A 27,138-nucleotide genomic window follows, 5' to 3' on the forward strand; every position below is an offset into this window, starting at 1 on the left:
CTCCTTTCTCAGATCACCTATGAACATGCTGAACTGTATAGGTCCTGGCGTAGACCTCCGGAGCATACCTTTCTTTATACGTGCCTCTAGTTGTGTGTGGGCCTCTAGTGAGGGTGTTGTTATCCTTAGCATATGTTCATTAACTCCTTCAAAAGGCTCACTATTAGATTCGTGAGGTATTCCTTCCATCTACAATACCACCTTAACTGTTCTCGATTACATCCTATTTAATCACATCTACTATTTTTTGAACAATTCTACTGATTTGCCCTGTACAGACTTCACAATTTATTTTACCTTGGATTTCTTTGGAAACTTAAAAAAAAGTCTAGCACTTTCTACATTTTCTACTCCTCTGGTTCCCACACAAAAGGAAGTGACAGTTGTACTCCAAGACAGATTGGCAGTTTCACTGTTGAGCGCTTTTAGTGTGGTTGGCTGAAAATCACTTGGTTTTGACCAATTAATACCTGCATCATCTTTTTTTTTTTTCAGATCTATTCAACTGACACTTCAGTCTGAGACAGTTCCTCCAGTTCATCCCTGCAAATAAAGGGATTCTCCAGCTCATCCATGCAGCATGGGACTAACTCTCCATAACCTTCTCCACTCTGAAGTAAGTGACTATATTCATCCAGCTTATCTTCTCCTTTCTTGCCTCCCTGGAGCAGGAATAGAAAAGTAAGCATGGGACACAGATCAGGAGACCAGTCAGAGGTCTGCACACACAAAGAATTTCACAACTGAGCAAGAATATAGGCTCATATCTCAGGATCCCAAGTTCAGTGCTCAATCTCCAAGAGCATTCCTCCTGACTTGCATTAGACAGGCTAATTAGTACACATACTCATTTGAGATGAAATCTTCCTTTGGAGTTTTAATACATAGGACTTAAGTAGATGAATTCTCCTGCACTGAGGTGAAATTTTTCTCTCTCCAATAAAGCACAAATGACACCTCTGTCCATAGTTAGATCTTGAAGTCTTTTAGGAGTTAGTTCAGAAATATGTATAATCCTGGATTTTGTGGCTATTCCACATGTAAAAGGGCAGAATGTAAGAAATACTGACATGACACATTGTTGAATCTGTTAGGATCCATAATATACCTGATAAAACCTGCTTCAGATCACATCAAGCAACTAAACGAAAAATTAGGTTTTAAATTCTCTTTTTTAATTTGGAACCATATGGTCTTATTTACTACCAGGGTGTTTTAAAAGGAAATATTTTATGTAAGTGATGGAACTGAACATCTGGGGTTACACAGGAGATGAATCCATTTTTATGATACTAAAATCTTTTAAAAAATGAAATAGATGTTTTTCCATTTCTGGGTTGAACTGGCTCATCCTACACAGAAGATCAATGGTATATTTGAACACTTGGTAGGAAGTAAAGGTTTCCCACTAGCTGCCAGATGTGTAAGCTACTTGTACTGCATAATCCTTTTTGGTCTGTAAAAGCTGACTTTGCTTGTGGATGTGCCGATTATGTGGCAACCTAAACTAATGTTTAATATGCATTTTTATTTTGTTTTCTTTAGCATGTTTATAGCCATAATAGAGATCCCAAACAGAAAGCGCTAATCTAAATTCATATCCCTAAGCATCTGAATGGCTTCTTTCAATGCATTCAGTCCCATGAGGGTATTCCAAGTACTTCTTTTTTTTTAGTTTTCATTTCCTCCCACTTGTCTTCCACTTACACAGAAGACTATTTTTTTTTCTTCTGCAAATGTCAACATTTATTGCTTTGTTGGGCCACCCCTGAAGAAACAAAAATTGACCCAAGGTGTCAAGTCCGCTCTCTTCCTTTTCCTGTTCTCCCTCCCTCTCCCATAAATTAAAACAAGGTTAAATAACTACTTTGCTGTGAGTCATACTAGTACAGATAGACCTCTGTCAACATTTCCTTATACCTTCTCATATAACATTTAAATATATTCAGTAAAAGTCTATCAAAAATCTCTTTGTCACCATTTCATGAATTACCTTTAGTTTGATTATTAATTATCTTAACATTTCATCACCTCCTCACGTAATCTTTCTTTTATTTTCCTGCCTAGCCTCTCAAGCCACTCAGCTGGTGAATTTATCTGGCATTCAAATCTTCCAAGTTCGAGTACAGAAATCTATGTTCAGCCTTATTATAGTCATGTGAGAGGGACACCATAACCTCTAATTGCTCCATGAGATGATGCAACAGCAACCCAATGTTCTTTTCACTGGAGGATGTTAAACAACTAATTCCCCACCGATATGATACTAAGCACAAAGACAAGAAAGTGTTGACTTTGTAAACTGCAGTGATTTTATTTATATATGTGCTCTTTAGCTGCAAGAGGATAAAAAACATACATGAAAGAAAATAAAAAACAAATGAGTGTGATGACAACTTGTGAAGGTAGGAAATGTAAAGAACTAATAAATTTATCTGTGGAATTTATCTCCTTTTGCCTAAGACTAAGCCATGTGAAGGTCAAGCATCCGGCTGCTCATTTCTCTGTTCGCTTGCATTGATTAAATTGTTAAATAGTGTTTTTCTCAGCTCTTTCTATCTCTTCACTATAACGTTCCGTCAGATTCATCAGGGCCTCATCTCTCCATTTCTTCAGAACACAACACTTGCTAGACAACTCGTCTTTCAGTTTTGGGGATCGCTGGAGAAATCCTGAAACATTGAGGTCTTACACAGAAGGCATATTGGGTTTTTTTTGTTTGCTTGTTTGCTTTTTCTTAAAGGAGTATTTCAGCTTATCACATTTCTTTAGAAAGGCTAATGGGTGATAGAATGATTTATGCATTCTTTATGGTATCGTGTAGTTCAATAGCTGTGAGTTTGTTTACATAATAGCATTTGAGTAACACCTTAGGAAGTGACTGCCTGACTTAAAGGTACTGCTGGTAGCATAAAGGTCCCTTTCATAGCAGTGTCACTAGAATTTGAGTATTCTCATAAAATGGGAAGACTGTGGTGAACCTCAAGCCTGCAGCTGCTGGGGAAGGAGCTTAGTAACCTAATAAGCGTTCTGTTACCATCATTAGTTGACTGAGGTGATCACTTACACTTGAGAACTATAGTTCAGTGCAGGACACCAAGAGCTAATTGGAATAGTATAATTTGGATGAAAGCTGTTAGTGAGCTGTTCCCTTAAAGACAGCTGAGCTCTTTTCCCAACAGTGCACTGACTGTTCCACAGGGGCTTTGAAAACAAATAAGAAGAAGTCCTAAATCACACCAAGATCTCACCCAAGCTGTTAGACTTTTTGAAGTAGAAAGCATTTGGCAAAAAACATGTATACATTTCAAATACATTTACAAATACCTGACAAAGTGGAATGACAGCAGTCAAGTGCAAGAAAAATATCAAAATGAAGAGAGTCAGTGAAAGGAATCAGCAGCCCTGCTGGTTATGGGGAACAGAAAACACTATTGGTATCTGTAAGAACTATGATTTCTCAATATCTTAAAGGATTAGGCTCACAAGAAATATTTTTGCCCAACATTTCAAAATGAGACTGAACAACACAAAATTGAAAAGCTAATATGTAAAATATTAAGAAGGCTACTATATGAAAAGAAAAATTATACTGTAACTATTAATCAATTACCTTTCTATAGGCAATATTCTTTAGTGGCTAAAACTTTAAAGTGGAAGAGAACTCAGGAACACTAGAATTCATTTCCGTGTCAACAGCTGATCCGTTTTAAGGCACAGGGCAGGTCATTTCACTTTTTTCCTCACAGTGCAGAGGGTTAAGTATGTGCATATGCTTTTTGTAGGATTTTGATTTAAACTGCAGGCAGGCAAAGGTTAGTAGAGGAAACAAAGGCATGATTTTTGCCATGTACGATCGTTCAAAGTGCTTCGCAGCAGGAACTGATTTACAGTCTCTGTTTGGGCCCAGAACAATGAGGCCAGGACTTTCACTAGCTTCAGCACCTAGCTTTAGCATAAACAACCCCTACCTTTAGATTTATTACTATTTGCTAATATATGCTAGCTGATAGCCATTTGCACTCTTTTGTTTGAACATTTAGTCTTTTTTAATTAAAAAAAGGAGGTCTGCTTATAATCCAATTTCTATCACTGGAAGTAGATAAGGGCTGTTCTCACAGAAGCTGTTTTGCTGGCTCACTGCCTACGTTACTCAGAACAAGTTGGAAGTCAAGTTTCAAGTCATTTACTTTGGTGGAAGAATTCTGAAATAATTTCCCTGTAACACCCAGTGTGATCAATATGGTAAACACTGCTGATAACAGTTATTTGTGCTGCTACTGACTTATAAATCAGCACAGATCACCACAGACGGCCAGTTCAATGGCGTATGATTTCTTTATAAACTAGGAACTTTGAAATACAGAAGAAAGGTACTTCTTGACCCTAAGAATTAAGGCAGTAAAAAAGCACTTTTTTGGCCTGACATATTCTAGGGCACCAATATTAAAGAGTACAATTATGCAAAATTTGCAAAATATGTCTTCCTTTCATATCTTAAGGAAGACAAAATAAGAGAGAACTTTCAAGATGGATTCGTAACTTTAGTTTTGTTTTGGTTTTGTTTTTTTCCAGAAAAGGTGGCTTTGTAGTTATTACAAGATTCTGCATTCTTTATACGACCTCCATTCGTGTTGATACTCCTAAGTATAAGTATATGAGTATAAGCTCCAGGCAGTAAGGATGTTGCTACATCAGATTTTGGATACAAGGCCATATGGAATTATCATAGTATTAGTAATTGGATAAAAAAAGAGAAAGCATAGAATTTCCACTAAAGTTTTATAAAGCAAATATATATTTTTTCAAAGCAAACATACATTTTTTTTCTATTTATCTCAGGCTTTGCATCACTTCCTCTATTGCAATATCAAGAACACTACAATAACTTCTATCATACTTACTCCCTAATTACACTAATATCTTTGCCATACATATGAGGAATTTAAACCGGGAAAAATGAAGTGATTGCCTAAAGTTGTAAGACGTGGCAAAGGAGCAACTGTAACCCTAATCACTAAGATTAATACCCTCATCACTACTTTCAAAAGTCCTGATTTCTTAAAGGTGTGATAAAACAAGAATGTTTTGTTTAAATTTGTAATTATTAATTTCTTCGTAACTATGTTACATAAAATATACCAAGGATTGTAGCTTCTCATGAGAAAGCCGTGTGAACATCCTTTAGCTTAAATTTCTGGAACAGAATAAATGTAAACAAGAAAAAAGCCCAGAAAGATGATAGTCATTTTTACTTTTCTAAGCCTTTCCAGTGGGAGGACAGAAAGCAATAAGCTAGGCACAAAAGACCTCTAAATGCTTAAAACAAAGCAGCTTCTAGGTTTGAGACAATTGTTCTCTTACACTGCTTGATTCCCACAGAAAGTGAAGTGTATATCAGCTATAAATCTCCTTGACACCTCTGCACAAATATACAGAAACTATTTGAAAAGCAATTTGTTCTACAAGACACTTATGCCCCTCCAGAAAAGAGGTGCTCCCTTCTGTTGTAATCATAGATTGCATAAACCAAGTGGGACTGGTAAGAATAATGACAAGCTATCAAGAAACAATGGCAGATTAAATAGCAATTAACAGAAAATGTTTACTTATTTTTGGAGGTAAACAACAGATTCTATCTTAGGAATCAGGTATAATCCATACAATGTCAAAACCAAATCTCAAAGAACCTCAATTATCTTGAAATAAAGTAAGTTTTGTGTAGCATATGCTCAATTAGTATGGAAATTACATTTCCTAATCAAGGACTCTCTACATTTTTTTCAGGAAAGAGCTGGTTTTCCAACTTTGGAACATTTTGAGAAAAGAGAGTGACAGTGCCTTCAGCAATGAGAGGGAGAGGAGTCTTTGGAGGCCTGCAAAACTTGCATAACAGTATAATTGAGAATGAAGGATCAATTTGTGTGGTACCCTCAGTCTGGTGCATTTTGATGATCTCCTGGGATTTGCACAGTTCCAGGATTTCCCTTCTACAGAAGGGCTGACCATGGTCTCCAGAAGAATAGGAAGGTCGAGGAGTAGAAATTTGGAACGTCTTTTCCTTTTTGTGTAATTACTTCTACACAGGAGAGAGTGGACTGTTCTATGCATTGAAAGTGCTAACTTTGAAACGCTATGGGCTATATTTGACCCTTGGTGCCAGTTCTTTTTCTCTGCACAAATTCTTTTAAAGCATTAAGTTGCAAAACTAAGGGCAGCTTTTTCTTAGAAGTGGTACGTTGTCAGTCAGAATTGCATTCACCCTCCCTGTCTATAGCCTTTTTTGCAACCAGAAGAGTACTCTCTCTGTGCATAATCCTATATATTCATCACAAAATTTAATTGTGCTACTCCTCCTGACAAATCTGTGGGCATTAAAGAAGGTAAAGACTTTTTAGCAATGCACAGACAAACAATACCACTCAAACAGCAACTAGTTCTCTGTAACATCCCACTGCTTGCTTTGGTAAGCATGTCCTGCACACATTGACCTGCATACGTCTGAAAAAGCCATTCACCAAGATAGGGCTGAGAATTGGTCTTCACATTGCAAAACACACAGGCAATTTCATTCTTGAAATAGTTAAGTTCTTCATTTCTGTACTATTATATGTTAGTTCAGGCTCACAGTACAACAGCAAAGTGATTTGTGTGAAATCTCCCCAGTTCAGGTGTTAGTTAGCAGTCAGGTATTTAGCTGGGACTCCCAGTGGAGGTCTATAAAACTGACCAGAGTGCTCCTTGTTCATAATAACTCCTTTTTTCAGAGCAAAGTCAGGAAGGCTTCCTCGCTATTCATCAAGGGTGTGTGAGTGTTTATACTGGCACTGCTATTTGGGACGAAGACCTGCTGACTGTTTCAGCTCAGTATGTAATGTGCTATGAAAAGGGAGTTTAGAGTGTGAGGCCCAAGTGTGCTCTGTAGGCCAGTATTTTAGCCACAACTGATGGAAAACCAGGATTGTCAGGTCGGGCCTGGGCTGTGATGTCAGAGCTATATTAGATATAATGAATCATTTTATGAGTCCTGCCAAAGTCTTGTGGAAGCTCCCCTCTTACCCCAATGCTAAGATTTTCCTTCAAACAGCATCTGAACCATGTAGTAGAAGGTGCAGTGAGGTGCCCAGAAGCATGTACCATAGCACCAGGTATGCAAATATGTCTTCAGAGAAGCTGAAATTCAAAAAAAGTCCAGAGTGAAAAACCTGCAAAAATAGGGTTCTGTGGTCTTGCACTTTTGGCATCTGCCAGACATTCAGCTGGTAGCCTAATCTTATCCTTGCGCAGTTGTATTTCAACACCAAGAAACCAATGAAAGTTGTTGAGAAGAGAAATCCACTCATTGTCATTAAATTTATCACCTTTTCTAACTGCAACCAAGAAAAACACTGAACAATACGTATATTTTCAACTCCTGTACTTCAAGTTGTTCTATTCTTTAAGACCATCTATCCATATTAATTTCTGACATAGAGGAACAATTCTATTATGTTTTGGCAACCTACCACACATATGTTATTTTCTTTTGTTTGACATGAGATTTTTGACACCATCATTTTGTAGGTTCATTACAAGCCTTTTCTTATGGTGTCCATTTAAAAATCCCCTTGTCCTCAAAGTCTTATTCCCATGTGTTTGCCAGGCCTTGAAGAGATTCTATTTGATGGCTGAAAACATTGTTGAAAGTTCAGGTCGACTCCCCAAAAGCCTGAATCTCACTGAAACAGTTGCAAAGAAATACTTCCTTTACTGGATTTGCAAGGTTTGAGGGCTTGTGTGTGTTCTCTTTCCTTTTCTCCTCCTTTTCTCTAATAACAACAACAAAAAAAAAAGGCTGAGGGGAGGGGAGAAAGAGAATGAGAAGAAGGAAAAAGGGCATAGAAAAAGAAGAAATAATACAGACCTGGAAATAGTTGATTTCTTTTGTAGAAGTTTAAAAAAAAAGATTTAAAATTAAATTATTTTCTGGTTTAAATCAGGTATATGAGTCCTCCAAAGAATATAGTACTTTTTCTTTGACTTAATTCTTTTCATTAAGTGAAATCTGAGAACATTTACTATAGCTATCTCATGGGGCATTTGCACTCAGTGTAGAATGTAGAAAAAGACAAAGGCAAAAGAATAATGAGATGCACTGTCTCTTATAGTTCCTACACACAAGATACTCTCTGATGTTTTCTCAGTTTGTTTTTATAAAAATTCATAAGCTCTGGGTTTAAATTTAAGTTCTGGATTGAACAAGCCCCAAGACTCACAGTGAAACATAATGAAGACTGCCAAGGTTTTATGTGGCTGTAAATCAAGTCCAACTAGGATTCCTACTATCGCCACCTAAAACAATAGACTGGCCAGGTTCACTTGAAATGTGACCAAGCTGTCTCAAAATTCGATGTGTGCTATCTGGCCCAGCTGAAAATTAGTAATAATCTAAAATTAAACAGAGTCTTGTCTAGACTTATTACAAAATTTTTCACAGTTCTGATGAATGGAACTAACTATATAACAGGAAACTAAGTGGTAGAGGTTTGCTGCCCACTCAGCATATTTTATCCTTTTTTGATTCTAGTCATAATCTATCCCTACTTTATTATATAAAATATTTTTACAACCAAATTAGTCTACAGTAATTAATGGAGTTTAGAAATGAGAGTCTTATCAAAACCGGCACAGGTCCCTGCCTCATTTGTTCAGTTTCAAGCAAATAGGCTGACTTGAGACAAGGATGTTGCTGCTAATCTCTGATAGCTCACTCTACTTTCTCAATAATGCGTTATCAATATCAAATCAAATCAAATCAAGGTGACAGAGTCTTCATGCTCAGATCCATGACTCAGATGACTTCTACTGAAGTAGACAGAAGGCTTTTCTTCTATCACACTTTCTAGATGCCCCTTTCCCTTTCAACATGCCTAGGTTTTCACTTTTTTTCTTGTAAATAATTGCTTGCTACTTGGGTTTTTTGTTTGTCTTTCAAATAAGGGCCACACACCTTCAAAATAGGATTTAATGCATGATCTTACAGCATCAGTTAGGAAGCAGCTGTTTTAGTCGTAAATAGACTCAATTCTTACCATAAGCTCTAGCTCCAGTTGAACAGAAGACACCTAAATATTACAGACCTATGAATTTTTCTACAATAAACTTTTTTTGGATTGCCATTCATAAAGTTATATTAAATGGTAAAACTTTAGCTCTTCCCATAGATTTCTTAAAGGTAAAGTCCTCTTGATATGCCACTTTGAAATTTGTAATTATTTTGTAGGAAAAAAATGATTATTTTACTTTCTCAGAGTTATTTGCTTTATGGTAAGATAAGTTTATTGAAGATAATAAAAAAAAACCTTGAAATACAAAACACAGTGTTTTCATTAAGTATTTGCTGACATGTAAGAAAGAGCAAGAGAACAAGATGAATATATTTCAGTCTCACAAAAAGTACTACCTGCTATATCAGCGATTCAGTTAGTAGCTTCTAGATGGAATTTTCCAAAGCACCTAAATGACTTACAATCACAAATTTTAGGTACATAAAAGGCTTAATTGATTTGTAAAGCTCACCACAAAGATGTAAAGTACTACGCTTCTTGGACAAAGGCTGGCATTATCAGGTTTGTTTGCCTCAGGATGTAGCAGTCTCCAATTGTACCGGAAAAAGAATGAGATACTTCTGTGGAAGATTTGGCCTAATCGGCATTCATATGAGTAGCACATACATATTGGAAAGATGTAACCTCATTCCATTTGCATAGCTGTGAACACCAAAGAATTACACACAAGCACTTATCCATGTGCACCGCATTACTGTGGTGATTAACTACTGAAATACTATTATACTGTAAAATGCAGACTTTAATAAATTAATATATAAATTAAAATAAAGAGAAAACTTTGTTACTCTTCTAATTTATTTTTTCTTACCCTGAAAACTTTTTGGATTCATTCTGAAAGATCTTTGCATGATAAAAACCATAAACAGATCTTAAAATTCCTGGAATTATTATTGTCCTGTGTGGAAAATATCAAATATTCAGGACTTTTTTCCAACAGTTAAAGAAATGCAGTAAAACACCTGGAGACAGTTTGAACAGCTGGCAAATGGTTCTAGTTTCTCCCAGACGATAGCACCATTTGTCTGTTAGTTCTAGTTATATGGTTCTAGTTTCTCCTAGACAAATTTTTTTGTTCATTTGTTTGTTTGTTCTGTTACTGCAAGCTGTAGGCACTAGGAAGAAACTGTGTGAATTGTAACCCATTCATCTTGTATGCACCTGAAAAAAAACAAAGAAAAATGCCAACAGAAAGTCTACCCTCATAACTACAGTTCACCACAACATTTCACAGGGTATTTCTGGAATCAGAAATAGGAAACTGAGGGAATACCATCAGTTGACAAGCAGTAGGAAAACCGCCAATTTTTATTTTCTTCATTTGTAGGAGAAAAGGGAGAGTATAAAGGATTTTTTTAATTATTATTTTAATCTGCTTGTATGGGATTTTATGATGAACCCTCACTAGTAAGCTTCTAGAAAACATGAATAAATTTCAATTATCTGTCAGAAAATTTTCATTTTCCATTCCTACCTTCATTTAAAAGGGAGTATGTTATGCATATTTTATTTTTAAATATGAAAACATTCTTAATTGTTCTGCAGAAAGCACATCAAACAATAAGCTTTAAACACAGACTTTAATATGATGATATTTGTGGCCACTCACATATTGCTCACAAGAATGACAGCTTCAAATCAGCTGCAGAGAAAAACTGACAAACATAGATTGAAATCAAAATCTCACTGAAACTCACATGGTCAAAACTGTTTACTGGTTTGAAAAGGAGCAGGATTTCATTGTAAGCTCATTTGTTTCTTTGCTTCTCTGGAGTAGTGCTATTAATTAATAATCATGTGTCCGCTAGGGGATATGACAGCAGTGACCACGTGGTAGACCCACAATGGGATGTAGGCACTTGGAGAGGGACAAGAATTTTAAATCCAAAGTTGAGGTCATTAGCTTAGTTGCTGCCTTACTCAGGACGTGAATTCCAGCGACGCCTCATCTAGCATCTTTAAAATCCTCCAGCCACAGGTACATCCTGTTAAATTTCAGCATCTCAGCTACAAAGCTGTTTCTGGACATCCCAGGGCATGGATCATATCTAAGCATGAATAGGTTCCAGAGACGGGGTATTTCTCTTCCAAAGGTTTCAGCCTTGTAGGTATTCTTAGAACATGCATAAATTATGCCAACAGGACTCAGCACAAAATTCAGTTGTAGTTGCTTCTTTTTATAAAAGAAGGCAGTCAAAGGAGCTGCCCTCACTGTGAAGTAATTCATTGTGAAGCAAATGAAAAATGTTCCAATCTAACCTGGAACGGAGAGTTCTTAGAAAATAGGGTTAGGGAATGATTCCTCTCTTTCCAAAATACAGCACGAGAAAGCATTTTAAGCTACCCTTTAAACTTTAAACCTTTAATTAAGAATTAATTGCTTAAAATACTAAAATGCAGAGCAAGCCATCTGCTGTAAGCATTTGCTAGCTGTGGACTAGCTGCTATATTTCCAGCAGAAAGACATGTTTTCACTGTATGTTCAAGTGGGAACTAGAACTATGGATCTTTGAGGAGGAGTTTTGTTGTAAAGTGGCAAACAATTCACTAACAAATATGATAGTCTGAGACTGACCATGATGACTGAGGAGTAGGAGACCCTAGGTAGTATCAGGCAGATTTGATATGACTCAGTAATCCCTTTTAACAAAAAAGAAAAGAAATGGAACAATAATGGTAGAGCCTCCAGTCCCTGCTCATGTATTCTTTGTTTGCACACTGAATACGGTATGCATTATTTTCCAATCACATCGTCGTCTGATGGTGTCCTTTTTCTGATGGACTGTGACTGTGGTCTTTCCCAATTCTCTCACTTGTTAATAGCTTTCAGTACAATGCCACAGGAAAGGTTTTGTTGACTTACCAAAATAGTCTTTCTTCTCTTCACTGATTGGCAATAGCTGTCATAGCTTTCAAAAAAGCTTTAATAAGATTTTTTATGGTTTTCAGACTGCTTCTTGTTCAAAAGGTATATTGTTACTAACACACAGATGGCTATATTTTTGTTTGTTTGTTTTTTAATATTGTGAGCCAAGTTATATATCTTCTTTCTTGATGGCCATGTGGAGTTTGCACGGAAGAGGCTGAACAAAGGCCTATTTAGTCAAAATGGAAATCCAAATATTCTGCACATACAAGAAAAATATTCCCACTTTTTACTAAAGGAGCTCAAGTCCAAGTTTCAAGAGGAGTTATAACTTACTGGATCGCTCTAAAAAATTCTAATTACAAATTAAGTATCATCATCGTACCAATAATTATCTGTTAGGATCCCACACAGTTTGCTATTGTTTCTTTTCTATTTAAATTTTCATTATGGTTTTGAAAAAAAACATAAGGTCATTGTAGAGTAAGAATACAGAGGAAGAATGATCGGGTGAATGGTCATTAATGAAAAGAAGAGCTCACTAGAATAGCAGATCTGGACTCCTGGTAAACTGGGCTTTTTCAAAACTGCTGAATGGATGGTCATAGACAAAGATTTAGAATTTTAGCACAAGATTTCAGCCTCTTAGCTGGTGATATTTTCTTCTGGCTTTTTCAACATTTTCCCTTACCTATGCAGAATTTTTTAAAAGCGAAACATTCCTTTGCATTTAAAGTCAGGAAACTGGATTTATCAGTTTGAACTCAGATTTGTTTTCTTTTAACCTTTTTTGTTTTGTTCTCTGCATCTAAGAAAGATACAAATGATAAAACTCTTACAAATGTAGTCCTATGAGCTAGTTCTTGAAAGGTACTACTCATGGCTGTATTTAAAATAATCAGCCTGCTTACTTAGCTGTAATCTTATGTTTCCCAGAGATGTGAAAGAAAAGATGTTAAATTCATGAAATAGCTCAAGCAGAAAATAATTCAAGGGCATGAACAAAACTGGGGAGATACAGTCAAGCATCATGGCATTGCTCTAGTATTTGGGGGTGCACGACCTTTACTATTCACCGCTCTGAGAGGGCTTCATGAACAAGGTTCCCAAGCCATCCCACCCCCCTCAGTGGTAAGAGACATGGCTATCCTATCTGAGTCTTTTCTAAGTAGCCAAAAGAACAGCATACATGGGAAATGAAGTCCTTTTTATCAATTATAACTATCTTTAGGCTACTGCAAGACTTTTTATGAAATGAGAAAGCATACAGCCAACATCTTTTTGTGTTCACTAAGTGAGAATGAACAAAGATAGAGCCAGCCCTAAGAGACATCTTCAGAGGTTACAGGCAAACAAATATACTGTTTTTTCCATACTTGTATTATGTAACTCCTTTTTATTTTGTACAGATTTTGGGAAATGAAAGACAGTTCTGGGAAATAAGGTTGTTTTTTTTTCTGGGAAATAAGTTAAAACTTTCATGGATATGGCTTTTGTTTTAGTCCGGCCTCCTCAGAGTAGATTTTCAAAATAAATAATACTTTAAAACAAAACCATTCATAGAAACAGGAAAGCAAAGAAAAAAGTAAAGACACTAAGTAGAGGCCAAACCACGCTGAACTAGCTTTTCGACAGCTACAGATAGAAAATTTAGATTCATAAGTACAAATAAACCCAGTTTTAATTTGGTTACAGTTTATGATCCCAGAGAATACTGAATTCAATCAATAGAAACTTCAAGTGAGAGCACCACAACCCCTACCTACTGGAACTTATTCAGGAAAAAAAATCTACTGCTAGATGCTATCGAGTTATCCTAGAATAAAAGCTACTTTATTCTAAAAAGCAAGAAAAAAGTTTTTGAGATTTTTGTCACAAACCTGACATTTTTATTTCTTTTGTTTTCTGTAACCTATAATATAACATATAATGAGTCTTCCATTCATGAGTTAGGTTTTCACCAAAAAAGTAATTTTGTTGTAGAGAAAACAAATTAATACAATATTACCATTTTGGTATAAGTCCCATATTTGACACCTTTGTTTCTAAAGCTAATGGAGAGCATAAGAGCAATATATCTTCATGGATGGAAAGAAGAAATAGAATGCCACTGCAAAAGGAAAATAGCTTGCTTCTTGTTTTTCTGCCATTTTAACGTGTTTGAGCCAAATAGAACTTGATATTTTTTTATATACTAACCATCACATACCATGTAGGTATATAGAAATAGACTATAAAAAAACCAAAACATTTTAGACTGTACGCTTTTGGGGGTAGACAACATTTTCAAGTGTATTTTTACAGCACTTTTAGTACCCTGAATTAATTTCTAGGCCTCGTCTAAGCACCTCAGTCCTCTCTCCACACAAGACCTGGTCTTTGCTGAGGTTTCAGGTAAGATGGAAAAGGACACGAAATATGATTTAACAAAAAATCAATGTTTTTTTCAGATGCAATAATAAGACAAATTTCAAAACTGAGTTAACAAAGAAAACAACGTCTCCCAAATGTCACTATATAATAAGGTAATATTTGTTGACAAATGCACTCCGATATGAATAACAAATATCAGGGTGGTGAGTCAGCACTTACTTTCAAGATGCTGGGAGACCAACTGAGGGCAAGAATAAGGCTTCCCAGACACCAGCAAAGCATGGTAAATCACTTGGCGCAGTTGTCCCTTTCTTAATCTTTAACCTTTCTTCCTTTGGAATTTAATATTCTTAGTTCCCACAGAAAACAGTTTGTTTTTTTTTTTCTCTCTTTTTTCTTTCCTAGCTTGGGAGGAGGGGGAGATTTAATCAATTATTAGCTACGAAAAGAACTTTCACTTTTGAAGCTAAGGCCCACAAGTCAATGAGGTTTCATAGGCACTGTTAAAAATGTGGTTGTTTTAAAAATAATTCCTAGAGGTATATCTTTGTATCAAAGATTAATTGTTGATTTTCACAACATGTTACAAGTAATAAGTCAATAACATTTTGCTTCATTAGTTTAACATTGAACCTATGCAGGATCAACAACTGAGGAACAGTTTACGGTGGCAACTGATTTTATCTTATTGGCAGAATCTACCTCGAATAAAAAAGGAAATCATTTTCATGTTTTTTTTTCTATTTTAGTTATTACGATGAAAACAGTCAAACTCCTACTTATGCAGTCCTAAGGGTTGACAAAACATCTGTACTGTAGTGTTTTAAAAAAGTACTACCCATACTTGCCTGTATTCTGCCATTCATACTTATTCTGAACACAGAAATAATCTGAAGGTAACATGAAAACTACGCTAGAGATTAGCCTTCCTCTCACATCAACTACCTCAACCTTTTTCTTACATATATTTCCTTTGGTGTCCATACCTCTTGTGTCTGCATGCCCCTGGAAATCATGGTCCCTCTTTCCTCCCTCTCCAGCCTCCAGAAATGCTTCATTCTTGGTGCCTTTCTGTGGCTCTCCACTGTGTGACACCAAAAGAGAAAGCACCTCCCAAGCAGAGCCAGGGAGGAGAGGGAGGATGAGAAATAGTTGAAGGCTGCAACCAGCAACAGCGAATTGCCACTGAACTGGATGACAAATCACTTAGATGCCAGGAGAGTCTCTCTACCATGGGTATAGAGACTTTATGAAGGGGGCAAAACCAGGAGGAATGTATTCCCGTCCCCCTGCTCTGTTCCTAATCGGTATGTACAACCTAGCTCCATGAAAGAGGCTACTTGTTTCTGTATGATGAGGTTGTGAGACTGTCTCAGAAATTAAGATCCAAGAACAAACTTAAGAGAATCTCCTCTTAGAAGTGAAGCTGGCTGGTGGTGCACATAAATTTTAGCTCTCATCCCTGGCCACTTCAGCTGGCATTGGCCAAAGTTACCATCATCCCTCAAATTCCAGGAGGATGGGAGGCTTTTTAAATTATGATTTTTATACCAAAGGTCCCAGTGGGAATGCGAGAAACTACAGAGCTAAGCCACAGTCTGACACAGAATATTCTCCCTTATTTTAAATATTTTAATTATTTTTATTAACATATGGAAAATCTTTAACTGCAATTATAACTTACACTTTGAAAAAGTTAATTGGTTCAGTGCAGGGGATTAACTTTCAAAAGAGTAAAAGTCATGCCAGAGCCAAGCCAGTAGGGTCTCCTTGGAAACATTTCTGTTTGAAGCTTTTATTTGTTGCTAATATAGCATATTTTGCACTGTAGTCCAGGGAAAAAGAATCTATACATTAATGAAGAGAATAAAAGGACAAAGTCAGAAAATATAAAGTCTATACCCTATGTGCTCTGTGTATGTATTTCATCTTATTACAGCAATTATGGGATTGCAGGTCCAGGATCCACTAAGATTTGTGCCACAATATGAATAGGGTTTATAATTCAGCTAATGATTAGCTTCAAGTTTTGTTATCCACGCCTGGTAATAAAAAGCTGATCTGTATTGTTCAGCTCTAGCCCACCTTATGGTAGGAAAAGGATTTTATCAAGCTAAAACAAACTGTTGATGTAGAAAAACACTGAACCTTCATTCTTTCAGCTTACATCAATAAACTTTTCAGAAAAAATATAAAGCAGGTTTCTGACTGTTGCTTTTTTTTTCTGGGAAGAAGGATATGCCAGTTTTTCTTTTCTTTTTTTCCTTTTTGGGTTGCAAGACTATTTTATTCATGACTAGGGTCAAAATGAAAAGACGATTTTTGCAGAAAGCTAATGGCAAACATATTTATTTTTCTATATTGAAAGTAAAAAAAAAAAAAAATCCAAAAGCATACATAGTCCTAAAATGAAATGCCTTTTTTTCAGGTCAAGCAAAACAGAAATCCACATATGATACAAGCAAAAATCATTAGCTATCTAAGTCCAGGAAAAGAAAGCAGGAGTCTAGAATTTAGGACATAAACATGTACTATAAAGTCTAAGCAAGTATGTTTCATATTTTATATACAAGTCATTGCAATTCTAAGCACTTCTAAAACCTTGGCTCAAATTAAGCAAAAGCTTACATCTAGGATGAGTTAGCTTAAGGAATGTTTTTGATTTTGCAGTGAACTTGGGATTTGTCTGGCAACTGAAATCTACATTTGTATTTTAGTGAGGGCCGTTTTTCACTATTGTGCATATGCATTTTCTTCCTGCTTCACCAGAACATAAGCCTGGGAAGAACCATCTGCTCATAAATTCTAGTCTCCTAGGCAAGAGACCCTTATTCTGCTCTCTAAAGATTGTCTAGACCAGGTTATTTACTCCATTAATATCCTGTTGGCACAAAACCCAGAACACTTTTCAGCATCAGATAACACACCTCTGACCAGAAGATCAACAGTCACCAGTCATGTGTCACAGGAACGAGCAGGAAAGGTCAGGAGTATCTCCAGGATTGTAGGCCCTTGAGGTAGAAGAGTATTTGGTAGGTAAATTCCTTGATAATTCCATTGCATATTCACCTTCTCAAAGCTTTGGTTGCTACTTAGAGAAGATGGTCATTTAGAAATTAAAGCTGCGGAGTGAGTGAGAGCTATAGCTTCTGGCTTTTATTATGTCTATTCCAGTTTACTGTGACTTCTAGCACACCATTGCACCCACAGTTTCCCACATCTGTGAAATAAATGAAGCTGCACAGGCTTCAAATCAAACTCATAAGAAACTGCAAATGACCTTGCTTTGTTGCAGATGTGTTACTCAACCAGCTGTGATTTCCTTAGATTCGTTCTGTCCAGATTTAGCAAAACCAAGACTGTTTTGATGTATCCTGTCATACGTGAATTGTAGCTAGAATAATAGGACAACCTCTACAGTGCTTCTCCTATATCAGTATCTGACATATTGGACAAGAGTATCAATAGATAGCATTTTAAGATATATTTACTTTACAATCAAGGTATGATTGCAGATCCTATAGGCATACTTAAACTGGCTTTGAAGCACTTGATCCGGATATTTTCAGGAGTATAGCTGGAATATTTCCAGCAGTATAGCAGCAACAGCATGGATTTCGTTCATTGAATAGCATACCCTCTGCTGGACATGTGCAGAAAAAATTAGGGCCTGTGCTATCATTATCGTTCTGCTCTAAGGATCCCAGTTAGACAGTTAAAAGCTAATGCTGGCATGACCTGTAGCTACACCTCTGAAAAAAATCCAGGCTTGTCAAAGGTAGAGGATTGGAGAGAGAGAGAGAGGGGAAGAAAAAGGAAGAGGAGAGAAAAGAAAAAAAAAGAAATGAAAAGCTGCCCTTAAGCTGAAATTCCTGATCCACTTTGAACAATCAGATCCCCCCCCCCCAAAAAAAAAGCAAACCCACAACTTCACTTAGCCTCCTTCTCTGTCATTCTCTTTGAACTGTATGTTATCTGCTCTAATTCTTCTGGTTATTTAAAGCCATGTTGTTATTCTGGTATATTTTGTATATTCTGGCTCTTACTCCTAATTACGTTCTGGTTTTGGACAAGGGCAATTGTTTTTCTGAGATAATAATTCTGTTGTGCATTAGAACCAGCTTTGTGTGCACTGCTAGCAGAAGCCTAAATACTCCTGCAGTTCACACAGTTATTGGGAACCTTGTCATTTTTTTCCGCAAAGGCACATATAGTAAGTATAGGTCAACTTTACAGAAGGTGATTTTTTCCCCTGGGATCGAAGTCATATCATTAGTGACATATCTCATTTACCACATTATGCAGCCAATGATTCATACTTTATATGGTCTTAATTTTGAGAAAAAATCCTTTCTTCAGCCTCAGTATTACTCACTCACCGTCTCTATTTCTTGGATATTCTCTCATTTTTATTTTTAGGAACCATTTACACAAACAATAATGAGTAATTGAGTAATAATAAGTAATGAACAAAAGGTACAGAAAGAACTGGTCATTTCTGTGTAACAAATAAATATCACAGAATCTTAAATTTCTTGCATGACATTTCTCACTTCGGGTCCTTAGGCCAGAGTTTGTAAAGCTTTGAAGGCTCTATGTGAATTTATGCACCCGCTGGGATTTATTACCATTCCCAGATAAATTTGGGATCCAGAATAAAGATTTAAGGGATTATATTTTTATAGGAAGTTTTATTTCCATAGTTTGTTGTTCAAAAAAAAAAAAAAAACAACGTAATGCAGTTCTGCACAACTGTGCAGTCCCAGCTAGATTAGGGATCTTCTTAAGGTCATAACTTCATGGAAATGTAGAAGGGGCAGCACAGATCATCAAAGTAAACATTTTTTTTAATAATATGAAAAATTTTATAGCCACTCTCCTTGAACAAGTCCTCATTTGTCCAATCACTAAGGCTAAGAAGTGTCAGTGCTCCTACTTCTATGTGTCACCAGGGCAGCCTGTTCTGAGCTGTATATTCTGGGATTTGATGCTGGTGGGGAGGCCAGACTCCATTGTGGGAGAGCCAAATGCCCATCCTTTGTCTTTCAGACAGAAACATATGCTAAACAGTTATGTGTAAGTATTCTATTTCCAATAACTGTTTTAACTGTAGACTCCCCCCACCTAAAGTGAGGAAAGAATTAAATAATCTGATTTTTCAAGAGGATACCGCCATTTGAAAACAGTTATGTGTATGGCATTCCCATCTAATAGTCACCTCTTAAAAATTAAGTTTTCCTCCATTACCGCACACAATAAAGATTTGTGCTGAGATATTGAAGGCCTTCAGTTCCTAGCTGCCGGTAATATGCTTAGAAACTCTTATTTCTATGCTTTGTGACCTTTCTATTTCTCTAGATTTCTTTGTTGGAGATACACAATGTGAAGATATTTCTACATATTTCTCCTTTCAGTTACTTGTCATGCATTTTTATTCTTCAGCCTGGAGAAGAGAAGATTGATCAATGTGTAAAAGTATCTGAAGGGGGGGTGTCAAGAGGATGGGGCCAGCCTCTTCTCCTTGGTGCCCAGCGATAGGATGAGAGGCAACAGGCAGAAGCTGAACCACAGGAAGTTCCACCTAAACCTGAGGACAAACTTCTTGACTGTGAGGGTGACAGAGCATTGGCACAGGTTGCCCAGAGAGGCTGTGGAGTCTCCTTCCCTGGAGACAGTCAAAACCCATCTGGATGTGACCCTGGAACATATGCTCTAGAGGACCCTGTTTGAGCAGGGAGGTTGGGCTAGATGATCTCCAGAGATCCCTTCCAACTTCAACCATTCTGTGATTCTGTGTGATTCTGTGATTTTAATAGCTTCTATCCATTTCTGGCATACCTCAGAGGCAAGGTCTATAGAGAAATAGTGGCAGATTTCTATTAGTGATCGAGGTTTACTGAGAACTATAGGAAGACTGGGGTTATCATTCACATGACTAGTTTTTGATGAAATTGGGAATAACAAGTGAAAGCCAGTTGTTCCAGTTCCATGAAATAGAGGAGGAGAAGGCATGTATCCTTCATCTTTCATATGTTTCTCCACAAATGAAGTTCTCCTAAGAGGAATTTTTAATTAAATGCAACACTAGCAAAATAAATAGAAATCTGAGGAAAAAATGTTATTGCTTAACGGTCCTATTTTATTAACAGAAAATATAGAAAAGATTTATTATAAGACAGGCAGAAAGGCACAATTTTATCCACAGCCTCTACCCATAAAATTGAAGGCATATTTATCTTCTTACAATACAAAGAGGTTAAAATTTTGCTCTAAACTAACTCTTAAAGACATGCTGCTGAACACCTGAAAGAGTGGAGCCCAATTACCAATCCATACTTTGCAATGATCTGATCTAATGATCAGATTCTTTTGCAGTAACAGGTGTCGAAAAGGAGTCTTAATATAGGAAGACAGAAGACTAATTATATTGCAGATATATTGCAGAATTGTTTTAATGCATCTTATATATAAAGTTTAAGAATATAGCTTTAAGAAATTAAACCTTTATATTGCTTTGTGTGTGCTGTATATTTGTTTTTGGGATAAGTCAATACAAATAGAGGAGGTTTTAATCTTCTGCATTGCCTCAATAGTGTAAAAATACTAAGACAGATAATTTTACAGATTCTGACATTTTAAAAGCTTGTGGTTTTAAAAGTAGGTCATGTAAGGCACAGAAAATGCCCTTCAGCAATTTAGACTGAGCAATGCCAGAGCTTTTCTTTTTTTAATATAAATAGCCTGAAATAGTTCTACTAAATGATATAAAATTTTAATTCTAGCTTTTATTTCAATGTTAAGAGATTTCTGTCTGCTTCCCATCTGTATTGGGCAATAGTTTCATACAATCAGACTATTTCCATTATGATCACTCATTATACCAAGTCAAAGAGGAAGTGAAAACATGTGTGACCAAAAAAAGAAAAACCTCCTTGATAAAAATATCACTTTTTTCTAGTTGAAAAGAAAACTCCTACAGGCAATAATAATCAGATTGCCTTTGTTTTCCTGTTATTTTTACTTAATTTTGCTTACCACTGTATAGGGTACTCTTTCTCAAATGTGGTATAAAAAATGCAGACATACCAAACTTTAAGGTAAAACCCACCACCTTAAGTTGGTAAAGTTGAAAGAATGCTAGCAATTTCCTGGGTGCCTCTTCATAGTCTCAAAGATAGTTAAAATGAGGAATTTTGGTCACTTGGAAATGCTGTATTTCATATAAATATCCAAGTCACAGCAATAACAGTTGGAGCTTTGCCACTAACTTTGCCAGTGGAGCCAGGATTTAAGCCTATCTCTCATAACTGTCTGGGAGACAATAGGAAAATGATACTGCAGCATTGCATCAGTTGTGAGGCTTGCACACAATTACCTATTATTCTTACTTTTTTTTTAAAAATAATCGTATTAATTGTCTATGTAATAGAACAACTGTCAAGGCAAGGTCTGGGGATTCTTATGACAATGGATTTTAAATGAAAAACTTTACTGTATCTCTCTCTTCCTATCTGTTAGTAGACATTTCTACTTCTCAGTGAACTATTTGAAAAATAAACTAGCCTTTCAACTTGTTTCCTGTACATAGCCAGTCTCTTGATTTTACTAACAGCTAAATGCTACGGCTGTGAAGGAAAAGCATATCTTTTATGGTTTTTAGATAGAACGGTAAGATATGAACATGAAAACCTGAAGAAGGTTTGAGATTTGAAAACTAATGCAATTTCTTTTACTCTCCAGTTGAATATAGCGGTAAGTCTTGTGTCAGCCCTATCTAAACAAGTTAAAGGTGTCACACGTATCATTTATGTTGAATACTTTTACCAATTAGATTTTAAATAAAGCTGTGATAAATCCTGCAGATGGGGAATTCCTGAAAATCAGCTGATTCCTGCAAGTTCATAGAGTGTCTGGTAAATATTTTGGTCTGGACATAGAAAAGTAAAGGTAGGAGTTTATTACAAACATATGTGTGCACATACCGTACTCCTCGTCCCTCTCCTCTTTACTCCCCACTCTCTATCCCTCTGTCATGCTGCTACAGTCAGGACCTCTGTACGCTTACCTAGCAAAGGCTCCTTTTCTCTGTCCACTTCTTCCTTAGCTTCTACCTCTTAAAACAGTCTCCTCTTCCTTCATTTAGTTATCAGTAGTTCGCAAAATATACTCGCCATTTTTCTGCATGAACTGTTGTGTTTCTAACTTTGCGCTGCTTGGGCCCTACTCAGCACACAGGCATGCGTGTGTCTAGCTTTAAACATCTGGGCTCACTCCCTGCGCACAACATGAATAGGTACGTGCCAGTAGCAATGGGTATGTGCATTTGCTGCATCAGAAACCAAAATTTCTGACACGGTAATACATAAACATCTGTTTTACACCAATATGAATACTGTTACACTTGAAAATCAACACTTTCTGGAATAATCATATGAGCATTGATAATATGTTAGGATACTTATGGAGCTGGCAGTCAAAATTCAGTGAGGTCAAGTTAGAGATGTCTGCTTCATTTGATGATAATGTGCAATAGCCTCCTGTATCAATACAGGTACCCTGTTGCCCAATTTTTTTTAACTGTTTGTTTTAACCCTGTTTAAATCTTTACTTAAAATAGGAGACCTTAGCTCACACAGTTCTAGTTTCCTTTCTAAATAGGAAGTCATGAATTCATGTTTCTGCTAACTTTAGAGCCTATTTTCTAGATCTTCATATGAAAATCTAACTAGTTCCAAGTAATAGAACAAACTATCATAAATATTTCTGATTTTTAAATTTATGGACCTAACAAAGGAAGTCTAGCACAGAAGGTACCATTGTTCAAATGTGCTATATACACTAGGATTATCATCTACTGTGACTGTTCAGTGAAACATTATAAATAGCTTTTATTAATTCTGAAATATGATAGATGACTCAGACAGCTTTGTTGCATCACTGTCATCACAAATACTATCACGTGAAATTATGAAATACAATCTAAACCATCATTATGGCTGCACAAAGTTTAAAATACACATTTAAGGTTTCTTAGTGGATTTCAATTGCAACTGTCAAGCACTTCAGGTTTAGGCTGGACTTATTTACATTGCACTTACAATTGCTAGTTAAAAACATTTAAATTGAACACCGTTAGATCTTTCTTATTGTATCTTTTTTGTGACTTTATCTTATTCTAATGCTTAACAGCTAAAGCAGAACAACATTATTGTTATCTCTTTATAGATATCCAAATGTCTGAATAAAATTTAATTTAAAAATGTGTATCATTTCTCATTTCTAATTCATAAAGCAATTGAGCTAATCTGCAGGTAGTATGGAAATCCTCTTAGGAAGTGAAAAAGTACTTTGGTAAAATATGGATTTTCAATCTAGCATAAGAATTTCACGCTGTTTACACATGGAGGATTTCAGTTGCAACCTGAGAGTGGCTTTGAAGAAAACTCATTTTGGTGCCAAAGACATGCCCTTTTCATGCCAAAAGCATTCTGGGTAAGTACCTCCAATATCAACAGGGTGAATGAGTTAATAAAATTTAACCTTCTTTCAGTGGCCTGAAAGAACAGTATGGAAAGTGGAAAACAACTTGATGTAAGTGCAAGAACAATCCAGATAGTACAGGCTGTGCAGTCTTATGTCCTGTATGTTAAAAAGTGCATTTTGAAAGACCTAGGTAAACTACCTTCAGTTTTTCTTAGCAATTTCCTCTATTGCCCTTTATTTAAATAAGTATTAAATATAATGCCCACGTAGTATGGCATTATCTGCTAATTAAATAAGTATCTCGGTATGCTTATCAAGTTAGCTTCTTCAGATAGCGTTATCAAGAAGCTTGTATGCTTATTATACTCCAAATAATGAAAACTTCAAAGAAAAAAAAAAACAAAAAAACAATGCAACTACTAACTTCTGAGCATGCTAGATTGCTAATCTGAATCCTGCAAAAAAACTCCACAGAGTTCCACTGACTTTACTACCGGACTACCCATATGCTAAAAGTTAAAACAGGTCCAGAAGCAGAGGACAGAAAACTTGATTTAAGTGATACTCATCTTATTCACTGTTTTGAGAGCAAGAGTATTGCCCACTTGCAACCTTCATTAGCTGGAGACTTTGCTTATGAAGAAAATTTGTTCATGCTGAATGAAACACTCATAAGGAAAAACTTTACTGGATATGCACACGGCTTAAAAACTGCTTCTAAAAATTAGGTCTCTCTCTCCTTTTAGCATGATTCAGACCTCTTGGATAACATTCCTACGTTCTTTTATAGTCCATGAAAGAGGTAGCCACAACCCTGAAACCTTTTCTGCTGACTGCACTGACAGCCTCAGCTCCCTTTGGTCAAGAGACTTGACCTGCCTCTCTCCCACTGTGGTAAGCACTAGATCCTAAGCTTGCCTTCTCCATGCGAGCTGTTCTGCAGCCAGGACTGGAGGGGCCAAAAAGGAAAAGTAGCAGAAGGAAGACCAATACTAAGTTGAGAGTGGGTCAACCGAAGAGCGGCAGACCAGAGCCTTGAAATGCAATTAGGTACCTTATGACTGAATTTAGATACCTTAAATATAGTCATGGAATAATGGTAAATGTACTTGTAAGAATTGTTCAATGGTCATGAGCAGAGAGTTGTTTTTAGACTACCTGTAAATCTTAAAACTTAGAAACAAAAAATGGATTTGCAGATGAGCATCGAACATATTCTAAATTAAGTTGCTGAACAAGGAAACAAAGTTTAGAAATATGTGGGTACCAAGAATCCCTATGCTAAGCTTAGAAGTATGTTAAAACTGAGGAAATGTGAAGTCACAACCCTAGGGAAGTCAATCCTTTCACGTTAGGTATTACATTTCCAAAGAATCAGAAACTGATCCTAAACAATTGATCCTAAAACATATGGGGAGGAAGGAGGTAGAGGGAAAACAGACAGGTGACCTCCCTTACCTCTTTGGACTCCCTGGTCAAATGACTTTAGGAACTTCAACACTGTGTAGCCATTGCAAGACCTAAGACAATACAGGCTAATCATCTTCCTAATAAAAGTTTTGTTTATTCTAGTTCTGAAAATACAATGGTAAATTCTGACAGAAATGTATAGAATTCAGCTAGTTTTTTAAGTGTTATTTGCATAAATATTGTTATTGTTAAAGGGAAAATAAATCACCATTGACAATATTTTGAGGGACTTCATTAGAATAAAGTATTTATTTCTATTATTTTTCCTACAGAAGAAAATAAAACTGTACCTCTATTTTGACATGAGTCTTTTACATCAAGTGATGCAACTTCTGCAGTTCTAGCTAATTAGAAATTAACAGATAATTCTTACTGGCTTGGACATCAAACAGAGCTATGGTATTATCCACATTTTACAAGTTAGTACCATCTGTGAATGTTTGTAACGCTGGCAGAAGTCGTTTAATGAGTGAAGGCCAGATGTTGAAAGCAAACATCATGATTTCTCTTCCCCTCTATGTTTAATTTGCCCCCTCAGAAATCTGAGTAGCTTTATTAAAGTCTCTGCCTAACACAGATATGATACTTAGTCTGAGGTCAATGCAATCTCCCTCTGTTTTGGCTTCAGTTCCCTTTGGACTACTTAGAAAGCCTTATTTATAACAGGCATCAAGAATTTACAGAAAAGTTATTGGTTTTATTCTTTTTTTTCTGGAAACAAGATTTTTCTGTGTAACTTTAAGTAAACTAACAACTTCTTCACTGAAGAAATATGTAAGGTATTTCTGCCTGTTTTGAATTTAATTTGTTTAAATCAAGTATTTGGAAAAAAATATATACATAATCTAATAACATAACCTCATTTGGCATCTTTAACCTGAATGAAAAATTTCAGTCAGGCTTTAGAACTTGCAACAATCCAGAAACTGCTTTGGCAAAGATGTGTGGCTTGATCTCCAGAATTGTCATAGCCAGGATGCTATGAAAAGTTTTTTTTTTGTAAAGAAACGTATTAAAAATGAGCAACTTTAGGGTCTGAATTGAACTGTAGAAAAGGCATCATAACCCACAGAATTCTACTGAAGTTTCAGCTCTTGCATCCCAAAGAAAATCAAGAAGAACTTTCCTTCACCTTATACTCTCCTAGATGACATGACCAGGTGCAGAAAGTGTTTTAGAAGAAGAGAGGGTTGCTGTCTTCACCCTGCCAACTACTTTCCCAAGGAAGAAGGTCCTTTTTTCTTCCAATACTTTCTATATATTTCCTCTCTTTTCGGATGAAGTAAAACATTATTTCTCACTGAAGTCTATGGGAAAGACATGATTTCGTTCTTATTTCTAAGTGCTTCACACAGGATCCAGGAGAAAGATTATCTGGAATATACAGAGCATGACGTCTCATGGGGCCATGTGGCCACAAAGCGTAGGACATACTGGAGACACCCAGAGTCGTGCGGTACTACAGGAAGATCCGAACATTCTCTGAAACAGATCAGTTAATGGGAAGGTGAAAGAAGGCTGCCCATGAATTAGAACAAATGTCCTTAACTGATGCCTGGCGTCTCACCGGTTCCCAAAGGTGCTCAGAATCAAGATATTAATTCTGCTGTGCTCTGGAAGGGGTGGGATGAATGAAAGGATTGGTCAGTATTTCCTAAGATAACTCAATGTAAGATTTCAATATAAATAGACAGGAAGATGAAAAAATAGACTGAGCAAGCAGGAATTTATCTTTGCATTAGTATCTTGACCAAAAGAGTTAGACTGGAATAAGCAGTCCTAAGGTTGAAAATAATTAAGTAAACTTTCTGATAGCCTTCTTAGCTGACAAACAAGGAC

The 27,138-nt window shown here is 36.3% G+C and overlaps 1 long non-coding RNA gene across 4 annotated transcripts in view; it reads right to left on the reverse strand.

Moving 5' to 3' along the window:
- Nucleotides 1-27,138, reverse strand: part of LOC104139473 (uncharacterized) — a 213,816-nt gene that overhangs the window by 14,795 nt on the left and 171,883 nt on the right. For 2 of the 4 annotated variants that reach the window (XR_693118.2, XR_011135175.1), the window contains exon 2: nucleotides 17,274-17,357. The exons of the other annotated variants lie outside the window; for them this stretch is intronic. This is a non-coding gene — a long non-coding RNA (uncharacterized lncRNA). The remainder of the gene's footprint in view (nucleotides 1-17,273; nucleotides 17,358-27,138) is intronic. 4 annotated transcript variants of the gene reach the window in all.

Source organism: Struthio camelus, chromosome 1, assembly GCF_040807025.1.
Source record: "Struthio camelus isolate bStrCam1 chromosome 1, bStrCam1.hap1, whole genome shotgun sequence".
Taxonomy (NCBI): Eukaryota; Metazoa; Chordata; class Aves; order Struthioniformes; family Struthionidae; genus Struthio; species Struthio camelus.